The sequence below is a fragment of the Mustela nigripes genome, chromosome 3 (genome assembly GCF_022355385.1).
Source record: "Mustela nigripes isolate SB6536 chromosome 3, MUSNIG.SB6536, whole genome shotgun sequence".
NCBI classification, from domain to species: domain Eukaryota; kingdom Metazoa; phylum Chordata; class Mammalia; order Carnivora; family Mustelidae; genus Mustela; species Mustela nigripes.
In genome coordinates this window covers 111,814,087-111,834,529 of record NC_081559.1, presented here as the reverse complement: position 1 = coordinate 111,834,529, position 20,443 = coordinate 111,814,087, and the positions used below count along the sequence as shown (strand labels likewise).

At 35.9% G+C, this 20,443-nt stretch overlaps 1 pseudogene; it reads left to right on the top strand.

Annotated features, from left to right (window-relative positions):
* The window catches only part of LOC132014517 (heat shock cognate 71 kDa protein-like), an 83,183-nt pseudogene extending 63,197 nt beyond the window's left edge, over positions 1–19,986 (top strand).
* Positions 19,987–20,443: the final 457 nt, after the last annotated feature.

Here is a 20,443-nt window from a genome sequence, read left to right as displayed (position 1 = left end):
TAGTAACAGATTACAATGACCAAGATGTCAAACATAAAAAAAAAATTATAGGCAAAACATTTTTCAGACTAATGTCTCATATTTATACATAAGCATTACAAACATTATGGTTGTAAGCATTGTTACAGTGCTTAATGCCAATGAAGTGTTCACTTTAAAATGGTAAATTTTATGTTACATCAATTTCACCTTCATAAAAATATGGTATCTGGAAACTTAAAACTCACAGAGATATTCTTTAAACTATTGCACTAGTCAAGTTTCCTTAGAGAAACAACCAGGAGGATATTTCATATATATATATATGAATATATATAAATATACAACATATATAAAATATATAAATATGAATATAAATAATTTATAAAGATGTATATATATTAAAGATTATATATTTATATATGTATTTCTTTTCCCTTAAATTTACATAAAGAGGTATATTTAAGGATTGGCTCACATGACTATGGTGGCTGGCAAATCCCAGCTCTGCAGGGTGGGCCAGCAGGCTGGAGACACAAGATAATTTATGCCACAATTCCAGTCTGAAAGCAGTTCATTGTAGAACCAAAATAAACCAATATTTCAGATTGAAAGTCAGCTCTGCCAGACAAATCTATCTTTCTTGAAGGAGGTCTTTTTGTTCTATTCAGGCTTTCAACTACTTGGTAGAGGCTGACACACATTTAAGGAGGAAAATCTGCTTCACTCAAAGTCTACCATTTTTAATGTTATTCTTATCCAATAATATCCTCACAGAAACACCTAGAATAATTCTTTTTTTTTAATGGTAATTTATAAGATAACTTTTTTTTTTTTAAGATTTTATTTATTTGACAGAGAGAGACACAGCGAGAGAGGGAACAGAAGCAGTGGGAGAGGGAGAAGCAGGCTTCCCGCCGAGCAGGGAACCCGATGTGGGGCTCGATCCCAGGATTCTGGAATCACGACCTGAGCCGAAGGCAGATGCTTAGCAACTGAGCCACCCAGGTGCCCCCCTAGAATAATTCTTGACCAGGTCTCAGGGTGTCCAATAATCCAGCCAAGTTGACACATAAACTTAACCCCACAACTATCAATCCCAGAAATTTTAGTAAAGAGATAAAGTAAAGGGAATGTGAGAATATAAGCCATAATAGAATAGTAAGTTTTAAAATATGTATATAAAATAACCACAATGGTAACTGCAAAATTGTCAGTAATCAATGTCTTCAGAATTCTGTTCCTACACTATATGTACACAGCACAGGGAAATGGATCAAAGAAGTTGACCTATCTTTGTTTTCAAAGTTTTCACAATTCAAATGTATTACTTGTACAATAAAAACTAAAATAAAGATGATTTTAATCACAGATTAATTCACAGATTGTGAATCACAGATTGTGATTTTAATCACAATCCAAAGTCTAGTTGAAGCTTATTTAATCAGGGATATTCAATCTATAATTTTGAGAAATAAAGTTAAATTCTCACCTCTGACTTTATGTGTACCAAGATAAAATTTTAGTACAATAAAAAACTAAGTATAGAAAATGAAGCTTAGGGCTGCCTGTGTGGCTCAGAGGGTTAAGCCTCTGCCTTCAGCTCAGGTCATGATCTGAGGGTCCTGGGATGGAACCCCACAGCGGTCTCTCTGCTTGGCAGGGAACCTGCTTCCCCCTCTCTCTCTCTGCCTGACTCTCTGCATACTCGTGATATCTGTCTGTCAAATAAATAAATAAACTTTAAAAAACAATGAAACTTAGAAATGAGAAGATATAGAAGCAACTTGCTATTCAGTCCTGGGATGGAAAAAAGACATTGCAAGCAGAAAAATAATATGAAATTCTTGACAATTTCTAAATACTTGTGTCTTTTATTCTCTTAACTCATTGTTTTCAGGAAATATGGATTGAGCAAAGGTCCCTGAACCTTTCCAAGGGATGTTCATTTGGGGGCAGTTGAGCAGGGAAGAGGGAGAAATGCTCTGATAAGCACCTCACTTCTCAGCCAAGTACTAATATCCTCAGTTTTGCAAAAGCCAAGGATGGAATTCTGGCTATACCACATTGTTCATAGATCTCTTTCTTTCCAAGAGTCTGGTGCCCAATTAGGGGAACATGATATCTGATTGCAACATTTTGAAGAAAATGTACAAAAGTCATTAGGGAATGAGTATAGATGCAACACAAAATAAGGAAAGCTTGTAATAAACCCAAAATATAATTAATTTATACTTCTAGGAAAGAAAGGTACAGGGAAGATGGGTGAGGAAGACCAGACTCATGATGTGCTGCTTCCGTGTGAAGCATTTGAAAAATGCTTCTTCTTTCAGTGAACTTCAATTTCTTCAAGGGAAATTAATAACCATGTCAATCTTCAGTTCAATTATAGTTAATAAACAGCACGCCTGTTATGTGCTGACTGCAATACCAGGTGCTGAGGTTACCAATGAAGAATGAAATTTCCATTGTGTTCAACTTCTTAGTCAGAGAGATACATATGCAAGCAAATTTGCCTTACAGGACAAGTGACTTTAGAAAGATAGGAAGAAAAGTAGGAAGGGAAGGTAGGTAGGAAAGCGAAATCAATTAGAAATTGATCACAAACTCCAAACTCAAGAGGGATTTTGTTTTGTTTTGTTTTGTGTGTTTTTTAAATTGTGGGCTACTTTGTTCACATAAAGTCTTGAGTTGACTTTCCAAGGCTGTGAAATAAGCTCTAAGAAGCCACCAAGGACCCAGGCTCCCTCATTCTTTCTGCTTCACCATCTTGGTATGTTCCTTACTCAAGATCACGGCATGACTGTTGGAGTTCTGACCTTATACCTAAGGTCCAGAAAGGAAGAAAGGGAAGATCAATGAGAAAAAAAGAATACTTTTCCTACTTTCCCAGAAGCCCTCAACTTACATCTCATTGGTTAATCTTACTGTAGTGGAGTGTGGGGTAGTTTTTTAGTTGAGCATGTTGACACTCTGAATAAAGTAGGAATTTGTTATTAAGTATATCAATCAGGATTCAGTCACAGAAGCAAAACCACTATGGGGAATTACAAGGATAAACTGGAATCCTCAAGCATGGCTAGAGCCCATGAGGACAAACTACAACCTATAAAGATAAAGTGAAACCTACATCTGTCTCTCACTGCCTTCAACCTTAGTGACATGAGTGACCTGAAGGAAAACTTAGTGCCCCTTGCCAAGAAGTGATGTATTCAGCCTTCCCAGGTCTCAGAGAAGCTAAGGAAGCAATAGGTGTAACTGCAGGAGCCATGAGCCAACAAAGTGAGCCAACAAAGCAGAGTCAACACACATGAGGGCAGCAGCACCTGGGCCCCACAGGTACTTCAGAGCATGAACAATTCCTTCTGCTTCATCTCTGCCATGTAAATCTTATACAAATTATTTTATTTTATGGTAAATCCTTATCAAAACTTTACAGAAAATAATTTTGAAAAGATCGTTTCAATTTAGCTAGGTTGACATTTCAAAACCATCCCATTAAGGTAGAAGGGATAATGGGCATTGTTCAGGCAAGAAACCATGTCTGCCACAGAAGGATAATAAAAAATAGGACATCCAAGGAAGAACAGTGATGAGCCAGCACTGTGTTGTAGAAGATGATGTATTTTCTGACTGCACAGGAAACTTCTCAGACTGAAATAGAAGCATGTGCCCAAGAGGAAGGAAACACAATCTGATAGGCACTTTCATATCACTGAAGCAAAAAAAATAGAAGCAGGTTTGGGGAAGTTAAAAGGAGAAAACTGAAGACCATATAATCATTTAATTCTTAATTGCATAATCCCCATAATGTAAGAGAAAGCATCATACCTCCTAATGCTCTCATGTTTGACGGGAACTTGAGATCTTTCTAAATATGTGTGGTTGCAGTTATCTGTTAAAATTATATTCAACTATAAGGAAAAGAAATTCAAATGACAGTAGCTTAAAAACTTAGAGTATTATTTGTTATATATTATAGAACATATGGAAGAAACTCAGAGCAGGTGTAATATCTGAGCAGTGACATCAGCCTTTTTCAACAGTTATGCTCTGCTACACTTTCTGAGTGTTTTCAATTGGGTACTCCAGAAAACAGACCCTGAAACCCGGCATTGCCTACAGAAGGTTCAGAGCTTTCAGGAGATACAGCAAAAAGAACATGAGGAAGTCAGGTCTGGCCAAAGAGAGAAGCTGAGCACCAAACAGTCAATCCTACTAGAGCTCTGGAACTAATATAACCTTTGGAGTCACCCCAAATGTAAATACAACAGGGGGTCCTCCATAATGTCACCTCAGTCCCTCATTGCCATCTCCTTGCCACTGGGGGGATTAACTATGGGCAGGGTAGTTCCCTTAGTTGAAGGGAAATTTCCTACAAGAGATGCAGTTGTGTTTTCAGTTATTATTCTCAGTAACTGGACGGCAGATGTGTGGGACTCTCAAGAGAGGCTCTTGGAAGAAGATCCCCAGAATCCACTACAGTTGGCAAAATTTCATTTTAATACAGGTCACCTAATGGTCACAAGGTGGCTGCTGTGTATCTTTGTTTCATATCATCTTCAGGCAGATTCTAAAAGTACAAATGGGCAGAGAAACATCTCTTCAACAAAGCTGGGTCTTTTCATTCACAAATATGTGCCCTTCTAATGAATTTCTGCCAACATTTTATTTGCTGGAACTTTCACCTACCATAAGGTAAATTGGGAATTCAAAGCTAAGGATTGCTAAATACCACGCATGACACTGAAGTTCCTTTGTAAAAGAAAGGATAGTGAAAACTGGATATTTGGAAGGTAGTTATCAAGTCTGACACACTACTTTAAGGACATTAAACAGAATTGAGTATACCTGGTCCACTACCATCCTAAATTCACGTGTCAGTTAACAAATGTTTTAGGAAAAAAAGGAACCATCCTATACTATAATCATAAAGAATAAAAACCCCTCATAAAGAATCATAAAGAAACACTGGAATGCAACTTTGGAGAATAATTCGTATTTATTAATGTTAAAAATGTGCATAATCTTTAACCTAGAACTCCTCATTTAGGAACAGATTCTAGAGAAATTCTAGCACATCTGCAGGTAAAGGAGCAATGTCTTTAAAACCTAAATGCTAAAGGTAGGGAAATGAATGGATAAGATGTAACAACTTCATAAAACATGTATTCACTCCCCAGATATTTCTTGAGACTCCATTAAATGTTAGGCCTTCTTTTTCAGGGACCTGAGGAATTGGCCAAGAATTGGCCCATCCATGATGTTCTAAAATTACTCCCATTGATTATTCCTGGGTACAAGATGCCTGTGTGTTCCTTTCTTAGAATTGAACCAAAGCTTTGATTTGACTGAATACATCTTGTCCAGGAAGCAATTGGTAGTGGTATAAGTCAAAAGACACAGCAGAGAGAGTAAAAAAAGCAGGTGTGGTCCTTAAAGCCATGGCTTCCCAATCACAGCTGGCAGGCCCCTAGAGCTCACTATAATATGTAGATCAGACAGAGCACATGTCCAGATCTTTATAATTAATTACTATTAACTGCTTTAATTGAAGCCAATTATTAGAGCAACGAGAATTACTGAGGGGTCTTGTACTATGGACATAAAATGGAACAGAATTAACCCCATAATTGTCTCAAATCCTGAAAGAAGTAATTTGATTCATCAATTTTATTATTTGTATGCTTTTTAACTCCCAATCATTTGTTTTTTAATTGTATTCTTGTGGATACAGTACTGTGTAATCAACTTTCTTATATATTATTATAAATTATACAATAACATATTTATTGTATTATTTATTTATACATAAATTTTTCAATAATAAATAACATCTTCTGTATAATCTGTGAGTGTTCTTCCTTGTAATTTGTGGTATTTTAAAATTCAGTTCATCCTTGATGATCTCTTATTAAATATAGGATACTATACACCAAATGTCATCTCAGAGCTGAGGTATAAACAGGCATCCTACCAGAGACTATATGGGATAAATGGGAATTGTCACAAACTAACCCCCAGAAATGCAAAACAAAGCAAAACATCCACAGTGCAATGGGATCTCATTTCTTTCTGCCAAAAGAAGTGAGTAAATGGAATAGGTAAGACCAGACATCTGAATCATCTAAAGACTATTGTTTATCCTAAGTGTGTGCTCAAGCCTATTTCAGACTCTCTGTAATCTTGTTTTAGAAATAAATCCAACTGGTTAGGAAGCAGTTAACCTATTTCATTTATTTTTATCTAGTGGGTTTCTCCTGACTAACTCACTCCAGATCACTGTTTTCTCATGACCTCAGGAAATACATAAATATAAATATAAATAAATATATTTAAATATATATTTATCATATAAAATTATATATTATATATTTATATATATATTTTTAATTTTTTTTTCCTTAAGAATGTAATCCAGTGCCAAGGAGTTCATCTGTCTACCTGGCCAGCTGGGGCTTGGACACATCTTCAAGTAGGGAGGTCCTTACTGTGGGGGTGGGGAGTTCCTGAGTCCCTATGCCTACAGGGTCCATGCCCCAGGTCCTTGCTATTTCCAATTCATACTTTAATAACTAGTCCAGAGCAACTCTCTGAAGAGGGGTTTCCTGAAGGGCCAGGAGGTCTACATGTCCTCAGTGGGAATGGCCATCCCTTTCCCTTAATGGCAGCAAAAAAAGACTACCTTCATGTGCCCTGCCAAACAGGAAGACCAAGATGTTAGGACTGGGAGTTTACTGAGGGAAAATATTATATTAAAAAAATTTGGAAAAATTGGCTTTCAAATGTTGTAACTGCAGTGGAATCCTGTGAGGTATAAGAAGCAAGATCAACTTTCTTGGTCTTTTTCAGAGACACAGTGATAAGACACTATCAGAGCAGAGGGGAAGAGAGTGAGAGAGAAGACAGGAGACTCACAGTGAACCTCATTCATCAGCTCACTGAAAGGTTTGCTCAGCCTCTTGCCAAAGGAGGCCAGGTGATTGAGGCATATTGGAAACAAAGGTACCAGGCATCTGTACATTTATGAAACAGAGACTGCAACCAGGAGTGAGGTAATCACAACTGAGTGAGTGGGTGCTCATGTTCCTGAGTGTCCATGCATGTGGAGAGTCAGAAAGCAAAGGCATGACCTTGTACAAGCATGAAATTGTAAATTAGGTTTTCTGATATGAAACTGCTTCATGAATAATCAGGACTTTTCTTAACCTCAGGGTGTTATTTGAAATTAGAGCATGGCCATATGGCATTATTATGCAGCAGTACCTCTATCAACAATGGCTCCAGAAATAGAATTATTTTCTACAAACTTTGACCATGTTAAATATGGGTGACTTCTCACCGTTGCATTTTTACCTCCACCTTTTGGACTCAACTTTTACAAGTTAATTTTTCTTCCATTCTTACTACTTCCCTCCTAAGTTAGTGGAGAATCTCACATCCACTAATGAATAAAGTAATTAATGCCCGCTTATATCAGAGTATAGAGATAGAGGGAACATTCATGAACTTCATAAAATCTATCTATGAAAGACCCACAGCAAATATCATCCTCAAAGGGAAAAAGCTTGCAGCCTTCCCACTGAGATCAGGAACACGACAAGGATGCCCACTCTCACCAATCTTGTTCAACATAGTATTAGAAGTCCTAGCAACAGCAATCAGACAGCAAAGAAAAATAAAAGGTATCCAAATTGGCAATGAAAAAGTCAAACTCTGTCTTTGCAGACAACATGATTCTTTATATGGAAAACCCAAAGACTCCACCGCCAAACTACTAGAACTCATACAGCAATTCAGCAACGTGACAGGATACAAAGTCAATGTACAGAAATCAGTAGCTTTCTTATACACTAACAATGAAAATACAGAAAGGAAAATTAGAGAATCGATTCCATTTACTATAGCACCAAGAACCATAAGATACCTGGGAATAAGCCTAACCAAAGAGGTAAAGTATCTGTACTTGAGGAACTATAGAACACTCATAAAAGAAATTGAAGAAGACACAAAAAGATGGAAGACCATTCCATGCTCTGGAAGAATAAACATTGTTAAAATGTCTTTACTGCCTAGAGCAATCTATACTTTTAATGTCATTCTGATCAAAATTCCACCAGTATTTTTCAAAGAGCTGGAGAAAATAATCCAAAAATTTGTATGGAATTAATGCCCACTTATAATCCTGACTTGAGGTTTGTAGACCATCTAATTTAGACACAGAGCATGATTTTTCAATCTGCATGTACTTGGAAACATACAAACAAACAATGATAATAAGGCCATTACTACCCCCAATTTGACCAACTTAGTTCAGCTTCTGTCCTGTAAGTGTACATATTCCTGGCATCCTTCTTCCCAAATTTCCCTCAGCAAAGAGTCCAGGGCTGTGAATTAAATATCTCAACAAAGAGTCTTTATTACCAAACAATGTGCAACATGAGGACACTTACCTATTTAGAGCTTGATTCGTGATATTATGTCAGTTCACCTTCCACTTTTATGAAGAAGTAGGATATTGCTGTTTTCACACTAGATTATCTCACGTCTTACTCATTTGCATCCTATGAAACTGTTAGGGAAGACAGATACATGATACTCGACCATAAGGAAATTTTGTATCCTATCCTTTGTATAAATTGTGTTTTACAGTATATACTCTTTCACTGAATGTAATGTTTTTGAGATTCATGTACATTGCTTCATGTCTCAGTACTTCATTGATTTTCATTGTGGAATACTGTTTTATTGTATGGGTATACCAGAATTTGGTTATGTATTCACTTGTTGATTAACAAATTGATGATGGGATTTTTTATTATTTTTTTTAAATGTAGCAAAGTTAAATATATGAAATGATTAGACAATAATGTGCCAGTTTACTCAGAGCTCAAATTCATACTACTAGCTTAGTGTGTTGGAAAGAACACAGGATTTCAAGGAAAAGGGGGGGGGGAATCTTTCCAGTTTCATTTCTGCAATTACCTGGGGATCTGAAAAAACTGACATTCTTTTTAAAATTGGTCTTCTCCCATATCTAAAGTTGCTGAGAATATATACTATGCACAAGTTTTCCTCCCACTAAGTACAGGTAAAAATCCTGAACACTTTATATAGAAAACAAGCATAAGAAAATTTTGAAAGGTGAAGAGAATAAAGCAAACTAACTAGGAGTTCTCAGGACCCAAGAAACAACACATTAGTAAGGTTCCCTGGCTTCCTTTTGCATTATATATCCCAAAATTGGAGCTGAAGAAGCCAACAATGCAGAAATGCAAGGGGATACAGATAACAAACAAACAAACAAATAAACAACAACAACAACAACAAAAAAACACATACACACACACATAAACCCTGCTCACTCTACTCAAAGCACCAAGAAAAAAGAGTTGGCCTATCAAGACAGAAACCTTCATATGATAACTACTCTACTCAAGCAAAACACAAAAGAAAAAAAAAATGTGACCCATCACAACTTAGGTCAGCAAAAGTCAAGGGGGAACACCAATGTCCTCCTTTTCAGCTATACTGAAGCACCAAACAGCCTCTCCTGCTGCCATGCTAGTATCAGCCAAGGCCAAGTAGGGGTTCAGGATTTGGTTCCTATTGAGCAGTGAAGAACCTTATCCTTTTGCCATGGTGGCAGTGGAGACCAAGGAGGAGACTGGACTTCCATAAGCACCCAGCAGCCAGGAGGTATTACTTCCCCACCCCCACTTCCACTGGGTTAGTCAGAGGAGGTCTGGGAGAGAGTCAAGACTTTCACAACCACTCAGTGGTAACAAGACCACACACCTTTCCAGTGCCAGTGGGGGCAACACAGGAAGAAGTAAATTTGAATTCCTACTGCTTCTTGCCAAGGAGACATCAGTGGAGGCCTACAGAAAGGCCAGACTCCCAACCTCCCTCACCTATAATCATGAGCCTTCACAATTCAGGTGTCGGGGGGCCAAGTGGGGAAGCAAGACTTCTACCCCAAACTGGCAATAATGAGATGGCATAACTCTCTTTCCCCAGCACAGGGGTATCAAGGAGGCAAGCTAAAACTAAAAGGCTTATGTAAGATCCAGACCCTCTTAAATTATAGCGAAAAATTCTCAAATTTCAATCAAGAACCGCTCATCTTACCAATATCCAGAAAGACTTCAAAGTGAAAAGAGACAATAAATATCAACATCAAGACAGTAGAGATAAAAACGCAGCTGTTGCATCAACATGGACGGGATTGGAGATTATGCTGAGTGAAATAAGTCAAGCAAAGAAAGTCAATTATCATATGGTTTCACTTCTTTGTGGAACATAAGAAAGAGTATGGATGACATTAGGAGAAGGAAGGGAAAAAATGAAGGAGGGGGGATTGGAGTGGGAGATGAACCATGAGAGATTATGGACTCCAGGACACAAACTGATGGTTTTAGAAGGGAGGGTGTGGGGGATGGATGGGCCCTGTGATGGGTATTAAGGATGGCATGTACTGCATGGTATTATACATAAACAGTTAATCATGAAACACTACATCAAAAATTAATGATAGTACTATACAGTGACTAACATAACATAAAGAAAAAAAAAACCTTAAAAAAATACCAGAAATGTTAAAAATGCCTGAAAAAGATTTTAAAGAAACCACGATAAAAATGTCTCAGAGAAATCACAAACATTTGGGAAACAAATTTAAAAGTACAAGATGCCAAAGAAATAAAGATTTTCAGTAAAGATACCAAAAATATAAAGAAAAAACAAATGGAAATTATAAATAAAAAACATGATAGCCCAAATAAAAAACTCAGTGGGTGAAATCAATAGCAGAATGGAAGGGACAAAGAAAAGAGTCAATCAGTTAGAAAATAGAACAATACAGTTGGAAGAGAGAGAAAACAGGCTGAAAAAATTAATATCTTAAGGAACTCGTAGGAGTATAACAAAGCATCTAATCATTTCATAGAAGTTGCAAAAGGTGAGGGGAAGAGGGTGAGGTTGAAAATGTACTTTAAATATTGATGAAAACTTCTCAAATTTGGAAAAAGAGACAAACTTAGACTCATGAGTCTGTTGACTCCAAACATAATTAAATTAAGGAAATCCACACCAAGATAAATCATAGTAAAAGTTCAATGAAAAGCAAAAAAGAAAAATTTTTAACTGGTAGAAAAGAAAAAAACTACATAAAATACTAATAACAATCTGTATGGTGATTAACATATAATAATAAAAAAAATAAAAAATCATGAGGAATCTGAAAAAATAGAATTAATAATTTCAGTGAAGTTGCAGTTTACCCAATAACAGATAAAATAATCATATTTATACATACATATTAACAATGAACACTAAGACAGAGGCTAAAATTTAAAGTAAAATACAACTTACAGTCATTTAAAAATGAAATTTGGTATGCTTTGATGGCTTAGTCAGTTAAGCATCTGCCTTTGGCTCAGGTGATGATCCTGGAGTCCTAGGATCCAGCCCTGCATTGAGCTCTCTGCTCAACTGGGGAGCCTGCTACTCCCCCTCCCCAATCCCCACCCACGGCTTGTTTTCTCTCTCTTGCTTTCTCTATTTCAAATAAATAAATAAAATTTTAAACAAAGAAATGTGAAATGTTTAGGTATAAATTTAACAAGACATGTACAGGACTTGTATCCTGAAATCTATAAAATGTAGTTTTGATGAAATGAACCAACAGGAATCTAAATAAGTGGAAAGCCATACCATAATGATGAATTAAAAGACTTAATGTAAAAGATGCCAATTCTCCTCAGATACATACACAATTTCTTATCAAAACTAAGATTTTTTTGTAGATACATACAAGATTATTCTAGAATTTATATTGAAGGATAAAAGAATGAAAATAGCTAAAATAATTTTGAAAAATAAAGTGAGAGTGGAAAGATTCAATGTACTTGAAGTCAAGCCTTCTTATATAGTGTGAAACACAGGGTCAAGACTATGTGTTATTGACAAAGGGATAGACACAGATTATTATTTGATCCACATGTAATTTAGTAGTGTACTGCTTAGTTACCAAATATTTGCACCATTTTAAATTTTTAGTTATTGATTTCTAGCATAATTCCAATGTTATTTGAGTACATACTTGACTTTTTACTTTTTTTTTTAATATGTTAATGGTTTGAGTGGGAGTATATGTTAGTGGATGTTTCATGTTGACTTTAAAACGATGTGTATGTTGCCATATGGAATATTTTATAAATGTCATTTAACTGACATATATAGTGCTGATTAGTCATCTTGTTCAGGTTTATTTTTTTCTTTGATTTACATAGATGAAAAAGAAATTCAATAGAGAAAAAAATAGCTTTTTCAACAAATATAGTCAAAGCAACAATGCTAAGAAAAATGAACCTCAACCTAAAACTCACACCTTATATGAAGTTATATAAATGTATCACATACTTAAATATAAAATTTTAATTTATTAATATATTATATATAAAATAACAATATATTTTATAAGGCTATATCTATCTGTGTTTATATTTCTATATCTAAATAGATCTCCCCACCAAACTGAAGTTTAAAGAAATAATCCAATCTAATCCAATAATCTTTCTGAAGATGGACAAGAAAACCATGAAGAGATATTTTATCACAGACAATATACACATGGAAAATAAACAAATAAAAGATAACCACCATTACTAGATATCAGAAAAATAAAAATTACAACCATAGTGGATTATCATCACACATGTATCAGAATGTTTAAAAACATATAGTGACAACATCAAGTATTGGCAAAATGAAGAGAAACTGGATCACTCACATAGTGTTGTATGGATATGAAATGATGGAGTCACTTGAAAAATGTTTGGGAGTTTCCTATAAACAACTCAATGTTGCAACTATCATATAACCCAGCAAATTCACTGTGGGTCACTTATCCCAGAAAAAATATAAAGACTTGTGTTTATATAACAATCTGTGGTAGAGGTGAAGATACAAAAAAGCTGAAAAATAATAAAACCAGGTTAATATTCTTGAATATGGTTTCAGAATGGAGGCTATGAATAAACAGGAGGCTAGAGGGCAAATTCCTAGGAAGTATCCTAAAATTGTTGAAAAAGGGGAGAAAATAGCAAAGATCAACAATGTAGAACATTCTCAACAATATTCTCGGTCAGAGTGGTTGTATTCCTCAAGACTTAGAAACTTTAAAAACTTGCTTATATCTATCTCCATTTCTGCCATTGAGTCAGGATATGACCCTGAGCAACTGACTTAAGCTTATCGCCTACACATTCTCCTTTATCAAATTGAAGCATCAGCCTCGCTAATCATTCTCCCTGAAAGAATGACTACAATTTAAGAACTCTTGTGTTCAGAGGTGTCCAAAAGACACATGCTATCATTACCAGGATGAAATACATAAGGGCTTATCAAACAAACAAACAAATAAATAAAACTTCTCTCTTACAAAATTATGGGTGATGGGAGCTTTGTGTTGAAGGTCTCAAGTCTGCAGTGAAAGGAGGTACTGAGGGATTGTAGGAAAGAAAAGAATGGAGTTTGAAAGTACCTTATTATTTAATGACTAAAAGTGGGAGAGAAAGAGAGCAGACAGATCAAAGTGGTATGATTATAAGAATCCTAGGAAAGAGAGAAAGTCAGAGCTTCCTATTATTTAAGAGTTCCCTACTATTTAAAAATAGAAAAAAAGGTTAGAGAAATATTGAAAAGAGTGATCATCTTAAATATGTGCATCAAACTCTGTTCTTTTCACATTCCTTTGCAAGCACCATTATACCTGAAAATGCCTGGGAGTGGGATGGATATCTGGAAAGTTTAGATTCCCAAAAGAATTTGCACAACTGATGATGGAACAGGCATTAAGCCAACGTATTGGCCTATTGGAAAGATCACATAGGATACACTTCTGATTTTCTTTTCCAGGGTAGAGTCCTCCACACTGATCTTCCTCCCACACTGGATAAAGTCATTAAGATGAGCCAGAAGTGATCCCACTCCCATCCTGTTCGAAGACACTGCTGTGTTTGAAAGGAAAAGAGGGTCTGGGACCTCATGAAACACACCAGAATTGTTGAGAGGAAAAAGAACAAGTGTGGATAAGCTGTTGCCTTAGTCACTAATTGTAGAGCAAGCACAGACTGGTATAAAGATGAAATCCTTTTCAAATTACAGAGCTTCAATAAATAACCACTTTTTAAAATCCCTATTAGATTTTGCTCTCTTTAACTTAAGAAGAGTGTCTTAGAATCTCATATCTCCTATGGTAAAGGATATCATCAACAATATCTCCCACTTAATGTTTGATTCAACACTATTTTCAGCATATATATATATATATATATATATATATATCCCATACATATAATATATGTAATATATACAAAATACATCACTATTATTTAATATTCATTATTGGCATCTGTATATATACCATATTATGTATATTTCAGCTAAGTGGGTAATATCTGGAATAATGTTTAAATAAACACTAACTAAAACTAAGTTGACTGGTGACACCTTAGTTCATGTTTTTGGTTGTCTTTTCACTTTTCTATGCTGCTGGAATTTTCATCCAAAAGATAAAGTCATTAATCTTTAAAACAAAATAATAAGATAAGCACTAGTAAAATAAGACAAGATAGGAACACTGCCAAATTACAAGAGAGTAAGCAAGAATTGTTTTGTTTTTTTGTTTTTTTAAAAGGTCAATTTAGGGCCCCTGGGTGGCTCAGTTGTTTAAGCGACTGCCTTTGGCTCAGGTCATGATCCTGGAGTTCTGGGATGGATTCCCACATTGGGCTTCCCCTGCTCTTCAGGGAACCTGCTTCTCTCTCTCCCTTGCCTGCTACTCACCCTGCTTATGCTCTCTCTCTCTCCCTCTCTATCTCTGTCAAACAAATAAATAAAATTGTTGGGGAAAAAATGAGAGGTTAATATAACAAAAGGTAGTGGAAAAAGTAAGAAAAACAAACTAAAATTGCTACATATGGCAGCTGTTAAATAAGGTAGAAAGGATACATTGACTCATATAAATTATGAAAATAAAGTTGACTAATTGAACTGCCTTTCTAAAGACATAGGAACTTGTATTTGTTTGAAAAAAAATACAATAAGAGAAGAACAAAGAAAAAGGATACAAGAAAGTTTATAGGAAAGGCACATAGATTTACTAACAAATAGAAATGAAAAAGTAGAATTTGTCAATATTACTATCAGACAATGTATTTAAGGCCAATGTCACCAAGAAGATATGAGCCATTAATCTTATTATCTCCCAATGAAATTCAAAGCATTTAAATTACAAACAAATTGTTGGATATAAATATTGGTAAGGTAAAGGATATGTATTTAGCTTTATATTTTTGCATATTGTATATCGTATTATACATGTATATATACATACATGCATATACATGTATATTGTACTTTATATGTATCTTGTATTTATTTATATATTTGTATATTGTACTTATCTATATATTTTTATATAAGGTCTATATAAAACAATTGTGAGAATACTCTAAAAAGCATAGAATAGAAGGACAACTGTTAGATACATCAGGATCCAAAGATTAGCAGGGGGTGCCAATGGAAATTAAGCAGAAAACTGGAGCTTCTATACTATAAGGCTGTAACAAGAAAGCAAACCTTTTATTTAAAGGAGCTATGACACAGGAGGCCTCTAAAACATAAGATTTAAATAGTATCCATAGACTTATACAACCAAAATGCATAGATTATAGTTGAAAATCACTTATTATACCAAGAAACAAGATCTCAAACTGAATCAACAGATGACAACCTTAAGAGAGCATAGCTGTTAGAATTATCTGACAAAAATTTAAGTAGCCATTATGAAAAAAAAAAAGAAAAAGTCTTGTTAGCAGCTAAGAACATACTTGGAACAAATAAAAAGCAGAAATCCTCAGAAATAAAATATAAAATCTCAGCAAATAAATAGAAGATAGAAAGGAGCATTAAATTCAATCTGTGGAATTGCAATATGCTATAACTGAAATAAAACCTCAAAGGAGGACACAGCAGCAGAAAGGAAAATACAAGAGAAACCTAGAGACAGAACAATAGAAATTACACAATCTAGACAGCCACTTAAAAATAGCCTTTCTAAAATAAACAGAACTTCTGGGGCCTGTAAGTCTATAACAAAAGAACTTATTTTTATCATTAGTGTCCCAGAAAAAAAGAACAGTGTTAGGGCTGAAATGTATTTGAATAAATAATGGCTAAAGATCTAAATTTGACCAAAATATAAATGTACAGATTCAAGAATATGAACATACTAAGCTAAAGACCACCTTGCTTAATAATGCTTGGATCAGGGGCGCCTGGGTGGCTTAGTGGGTTAAGTTGCTGCCTTCGGCTCAGGTCATGATCTCAGGGTCCTGGGATTGAGCCCCACATCGGGCTCTCTGCTCTGCAGGGAGCCTGCTTCCTCCTCTCTGCCTGCCTCTCTGCCTACTTGTGATCTCTGTCTGTCAAATAAATAAATAAAAATCTTAAAAAAAAAAAAAAGAATGCTTGGATCAACCAGGAGATCAAATAAGAACTTAAGCAATTCATGGAAAACAATGAGAATGAAGACACATTGGTCCAAAACCTTTGGGATACAGCAAAGGCGGTACTAAGGGGGAAATACATAGCCATCCAAGCATCCCTCAAAAAAATTGAAAAAATCCAGAATACACCAGCTGTCTCTAAACCTTAAAGAACTGGAGAATCAACAACAAATCAAACCAACTCCACACACAAGAAGGGAAATAATCAAGATTAAAGCAGAGATCAATGAGGTAGAAACCAGAGATACAGGAGAATGCATCAATGAAACTAGAAGCTAGTTTTTTGAAAGAATCAATAAGATCAATAAAACATTGGTCACACTGATCCAAAAGAAAAGAGAGAAAGCCCAAATTCATAACATTATGAATGAAAAGGTAGAAATCACAACTAACACCAAGGAAGTAGAAACAATCATCAGAAGTTCTTATCAACAGTTATATGCCAATAAGCTAAGCAACCTAGATGAAATGGATGCATTCCTGGAAAACTACAAACTCTCAAAACTGAACCAGGAAGAAATTGACAACCTGAATAGACCGATATCTAGTAACAATATTGAAGCAGGGATCAAAACCTCCCCCCAAAAAAGATCCCAGGACCTGATGGATTCCTTGGGGAATTCTACCAAACTTTCAAAGAAGAAATAACACCTATTCTCCTGAAGCTGTTTCAAAAAATTGAAACTGAAGGAAAAATTCCAAATTCTCTCTATGAAGCCAGAATTACCCTGATCCCCAAACCAGGCAAAGACCCTACCAAAAAGGAGAATTTCAGAGCAATATCACTGATGAATATGGATGCTAATATTCTCAACAAGATCTTAGCAAACAGGATCCAACAGCACATTGAAAAGATTATCCACCATGACCAGGTGGGATTCATCGCCGGGCTACAAGTGTGGGTCAACATTCTAAAATCAATCAATGTGATAGAACAAATCAATAAGAGAAGAGAGAAGAACCACATGGTCCTCTCAATTGATGCAGAAAAAGCATTTGACAAAATCCAGCATCCGTTCCTGATCAAAACACTTCAAAGTATAGGGATAGAGGGAACATTCCTGAACTTCATAAAAATCTATCTGTGAAAGACCCACAGCAAATATCATCATCAATGGGAAAAAGTTTGCAGCCTTTGAAATCAGGAACACGACAAGGATGCCCACTCTTACCACTCTTGTTCAACATAGTATTAGAAGTCCTAGCAACAGCAATCAGACAACAAAGACAAAATAAAAGGCATCCAAATTGGCAATGAAGAAGTCAAACTCTCTCTCTTCACAGATGACATGATTCTTTATATCAAAAACCAAAGACTCCACCCCCAAACTATTAGAACTCATACTGCAATTCAGCAATGTGGCAGGTTATGAAGTCAATGTGCAGAAATCAGTGGCTTTCTTATACACTAACAATGAAAATACAGAAAGGGGAATTAGAGAACCAATTTCATTTACTACAGCACCAAGAACCATAAGATACCTGGGAATAAACCTTACCAAAGTTGTAAAGGAACTGTACTTGAGGAACTACAGAACACCCATGAAAGAAATTGAAGAAGACACAAAAAGATGGAAGACCATTGCATGCTCTTGGTTCAGAAGAATAAACATTGTTAAAATGTTTATACTGCCTAGAGCAATCTATACTTTTAATGCTATTCCAATCAAAATTCCACCGGTACTCTTCAAAGAGCTGGAGCAAATAATCCAAAAATTTGTATGGAATCAGAAGAGACCCTGAATTGCTAAGGAAATGTTAAAAAAAAAAATAATAATAAAACTGGCGACATCACGTTACCTGATTTGAAGCTTTACTACAAAGCTGTGATCACCAAGACAGCATGGTACTAGCATAAATACAGACACATAGTCCAAAGGAACAGAGTAGAGAGCCCAGATATGGACCCTCAACTTTATGGGCAAATGATCTTCGACAAAACAGGAAAAAATATACAGTGGAAAAAAGACAGTCCCTTCAATAAATGGTGCTGGGAAAACTAAACAGCTATATGTAGAAGAATGAAACTTGACCATTCTCCTACACTGTACACAAAGATAAACTCAAAATGGATAAAAGACCTCAACGTGAGAGAGGAATCCATCAGAATCATAGAGGAGAACATAGGAAGTAACCTCTTCGATATCAGCCACAGCAACTTCTTTCAAGGTATGTCTCCAAGGGCAAAGGAAACAAAAGAGAAAATGAACTTTTGGAACTTCATCATGATCAAAAGCTTCTGCACAGCGAAGGAAACAGTCAACAAAACAAAGAGGCAACCCACGGAATGGGAGAAGATATTTACAAAAGACCCTACAGACAAAAGGTTGATATCCAGGATCTATAAAGACCTCCTCAAACTCAACACACACAAAACAGATAATCATATCAAAAAATGGACAGAAGATATGAACAGACACTTCTCCAATGAAGACATCCATATTGCTATCAGACACATAAAAAAATGCTCATCATCACTAGCCATCAGGGAGATTAAAATTAAAACCACATTGAGATACCACCTTACACCAGTTGGAATGGCCAAAATTAGCAAGACAGGAAACAACATGTGTTGGAGAGGATGTGGAGAAAGGGGAGCCCTCTTACACTGTTGGTGGGAATGTAAGTTGGTGCAGCCACTTTGGAGAGCAGTGTGGAGATTTCTTAAGAAATTAAAAATAGAGCTTCCCTATGACACTGCATTTGCACTACTGGGTATTTACCCCAAAGATACAGATGTTGTGAAAAGAAGGGCCATCTGTACCCCAATGGCCTCGGGCAGCAATGGCTTCGGCCACCAAACTGTGGAAAGAACCAAGATGCCCTCCAATGGACAAATGGATATGTGGTCCATATACACTATGGAGTATTATGGCTCCATCAGAAAGGATGAATACCCCACTTTTGTAGCAACATGGACGGTACTGGAAGAGGATAGGATAACAACCTATCTGGCAAGGCATTCCTCAGGCTGAAGTCACTTTTGATATTGATACTAAATGCATCCACAATGTCTGTGCTATTGATAGGAGTACAGGAAAAGAGAAAAAGATTACCATTATTAACTACAAGGACCACATGAGCAAAGAAGATATTGAGCAATGATTGAGGAAACTGAGAAGTAAAAGCTGAAAATTAGAAGCATCAGGACAAGGAGTCCTCCAAGAATTCACTTGAATCTTATACATGCAACATAAAAGAAGATGTTGTAGATGAAAAACTTTAGGGCAAAATCAATGAAGAAGACAGACAAAAGATTGTTGACAAGTGTAATGAAATCATCAACTAGCTTGATAAGACCCAGACTTCAGAGAAGGAAGAATTTGAATATGAGCAGAAAGAGTTGAATAAAATCTTCAACCCCATTATTAGCAGGCTGTACCAGAGTACAGGAGGCATGTTAGGAGGAATGCCTGGGGACTTCTCTGGGGATTTCTCTAGAAAAAAAAAATTCCCATTAACACTAATGAAAGAAAATGTGAAAAACAAATCTCACACATAGATCAAGGGAATTAAAAAATACCAAATATTAAAAATATGAACAAACAGAAAGCCATACTATGATTTTGACTGGGTAAGCTCTACATTATGAAAATATTAGTTCTTCTCCATTTAACCTACACATTCAGAAAGTCTTTTGTTTTTTTAAGATTTTATTTATTTACTTGACAGAGAGAAATCACAAGTAGACGGAGAGGCAGGCAGAGAGAGAGAGAGAGGGAAGCAGGCTCCCCGCTGAGCAGAGAGCCCGATGTGGGACTCGATCCCAGGACCCCGAGATCATGACCCAAGTCGAAGGCAGCAGCTCAACCCACTGAGCCACCCAGGCGCCCCCATTCAGAAAGTCTTAATCAAACTTTCTGTTTCAAGTAGTAGACTGAGTACATGTA